The sequence below is a fragment of the Triticum dicoccoides genome, unplaced genomic scaffold, assembly GCF_002162155.2.
Source record: "Triticum dicoccoides isolate Atlit2015 ecotype Zavitan unplaced genomic scaffold, WEW_v2.0 scaffold43390, whole genome shotgun sequence".
Taxonomy (NCBI): Eukaryota; Viridiplantae; Streptophyta; class Magnoliopsida; order Poales; family Poaceae; genus Triticum; species Triticum dicoccoides.
The window spans coordinates 1-3,468 of record NW_021272093.1 but is presented as its reverse complement, the minus strand read 5'-3'; positions in this window follow the sequence as shown (position 1 = coordinate 3,468).

The following is a 3,468-nucleotide window of genomic DNA, read 5'->3' as shown; positions in this document are numbered from 1 at the left end:
GTGCACTTTTCTAGAGGGCCTTAGCACGACAACTTCCCAACTTTCTACTACAACAAGTTTTAACCGGCTTCATTGTGGAAGCGACGATGCCGGCGGCACGTCTTCGGCTTGCTTCAGTATTTTTAGTCATTGATTAGTGGTCAATGATAGTTTTTATTATTTCTGATATTCATTATACTATCATGATTGATGAGCAATAGATTGGAAGTTTTGCTGAAAAATAATATGTCATCAGTCCGTCCACACATTTCACTGGAGCTCGCCTTCGGGAGATTAAAGTACTCTCTCTCCCCCCAACCCTTCCCTCCCTCTCTCTCTCAACGTATTCGTGGATGCAACTAAAAAACATATGCATGGATGCATGCATATACACCAACGTCATCAATCAATGTTCTTTGATTTTTTTGTCCTCTGCCATTGGAGTTTCTTGCTAACTAATGATTTCTCCTGCATCCACCACATACGCATAGGGTTTACTTTGTCCTTTGTGACTATACCCGGGTGTCTTTGCCATCCTCCGTTCTTCTCGACTCCTTGATTTGCCTGTAGTTTGTCTTGGAAATATCTCCATCTTAAAAAAAGTGCTTTGGTCTTCTTTTGTTGGACATGTTGCCCGAGTGATGCCTGCGTGAGCGCACCACATCTTTACCTATCGGGATGTTGGGACGGACTCATAGAACTCATGTAGAATAGAACAATAATAAGTTGAGTAATTTTACTTTACTTTTACGGGGTAGAACTGCATTGCTGGTGTACACATACCACCAATAATATCATGGGCTGTTAACATGGGGTTTTGAGCCTTTGGAGACACACCGAAATGACCCTACTGCTATTTGGGGCGACTTGAATTGCTTTTTTACTATCTTCTTGGATTTTCTTTTCGTGTTGCCTAGGTTTCAACAATATCAATCTATGCGTTCCGAGTGCTCCCTACCCCTACTTATATAAGTGGACAGTGGTAGGATCACGAGGTGTTGCAAGCTTCTGCAAACCCATGTTTAGTGGAGAAAGACATGATACCGCAAGCCCGTGTTCGAGAAGACTGGATGACCTTTAAACAAACCGAGAGATGCGATGAATGGGACCAAAGGAGATTTAGATTTACATCTATATACGGAAATAAACGGAACTAATGTTCTGAGACTGTATGTCAGGATTAAGACATAAAGGGGGAGGAGAGACTAAACTCTGGTTTCTTATTGTATTGGAAACGAACGTAGCAGTGGCACCTGCAGCCGGTTAGTGGATTTGAGTCAACCAGAGAAGAGGAATATGGGCTGGGGTAGATGAGTTCTGTTTTCATAGAAAACTCATGGAGAAGGGGGGTTCTTGAGTAAATTTTTGCATCGGACGGGCTCTCAATTTAATTGAGAAGAAAGGTAATAGTGAAACCAAAATTCAAAACGTGTCGCCAGAGTATGTGGCATGTCTTCCCAAAGGTATCAAATCTGCATTGACTTGGGGTGAAACCGAAAGGTGTTCGCTCTATGTTTTGTAGATATAGCATGTTTATTCCACGACACACACACGCACACGCACACTCACACACACCTACTACCGGGTGTAGTTAACCCCATCGTTGCTCCCCTGGCTGCCGCTGATTAAGGGTTGGCGGTGTTTAAGTCCACTGGCTGCCACTTATAACGGGTGTCGGTGTTCAAGTAATCGGGTTTCTCTAGCCTTCACCATAGTTGTTTTTCGCTAATTGGCTTCTCTGATGATCCAGATCCTTCAGACTACAACATCTGGGGATGGAGTTAGGTATGCGTGGATGCATGCATATACACCAATGTCATCAATCAGTGTTCTTTTAATTTTTTGTCCTTTGTCATTGGAGTTTCTTGTTGACTAATGGTTTCTCCGGCGTCCATGAGTGGCAGGCATCAACCGCGGAGGCACCATCGTTTGCAAGGGTTGCACTTGTAGCTGCTGCGGCTCATGAGTGCATGCACATGAATAGATATTTAATGGATGTTGCAATTTATCGGTCATGATCCGGTGAACGTGGTCGCATGCTTCAATTCTGAGATGTGAGAATGAGACATCATTTATTTCGTTGTCAGGCTGTTACCATACGCTTACACGAATAGATAAAAACGCTTACATAATAGTACTATATTTGTTGCCTCGTTCCTCGAGATGAGCTTAAAAATCTGAGATGGGGGACTGCATCAGGTTAGCTATGGACATTTCTAAATATCAGCGTGTTTTCGTATTCCATAATATTCTTGTGTATATAGTCCATACATACATGGAGGCGGACGAGGAGCACATGGAGACGCTGCAATGAATCATGAAAATGAAAATGGTAGAGTCTTTTCCACGAAAAATCATGAATTCAATTCACTGCAGGGAGCTTGAACTCTTGATTGTTCAACCACCGTCTGTGGAGAAGAGGAGTAGGTGGGAGGTTGAGGAGCGTGATGCATTCAATTGATGTTGTGGTTGTTGGGCATAGCAGTCGAGTACGATGCATGCACCCTATGTCAGAAGTCAGAACAGGAACGACACTATACATCATTTAATACCGACATTGCTGGAGAGCTATATATACACAGCAAAAATCACCCAACATGTACAAAGCTAATATAGCAGATGGAATCCCGACACAATTGAATGAGCAAGATTACAGTGAGCGTAGTCGTCGCGGATTTTCAATACTTACATACTCTGTTTTGTTAATATTCAATACAATTTTCTTCTACATACTCAACACCACCTCAGGCGACATGACTGTTTGGCTACCCAAAAACCAACAACCCAGCAATACATACTTCATACTACCCGTATGTATATACTCCATACTACTTCTTGTCTATATACTATATACTACTCTTGTATACGTACTCCATACCTCTTTGGTAGCAAGTACTTAATATAATTTCTCAGGGATATACTACATACTATATGAACTAAGAGTGTATTGCTTCTCCTATACCATAGTTTGGACAAATGAATGGGAACTACGTTTTCAACTTCATTTTTGGCTGCAGTCCTTTTCTGTACACAAATATAATCCTTTCTTCATGCTAGTATGCATAACATTCTTTTGTTCTTCATAGAAATCTACGGTGGTTTCCTAGCAAATAACGATGTAGTTTTCGGGTCTTCTTATCCACCTTAGGCAGCATTTGAGCATAAATCACAGACTTGGGAGTTCCTGAATTTAACAGCGACCTACTTGTAACCATCACTGCGGTACACTCCATCCATGCTTCATTTTCTAGGACTACGTACTAATTTTGTGTAGCATATACTACGTACTACTTCATGTATATATTTTAAACATACTAAAAAAAGTCTTATATGTCGCTCAAATTGGTACGCAACACTTGCCGTCAATTTACTCCGTCCTCGCCGGTGTCCGGCCGCCAGCATAGATACATCATTTTATGAGATATTCCATAATTCATACTATATATATTAGCTTTTGTATAAGACGATATACTCCATTCTTAAAAAAAA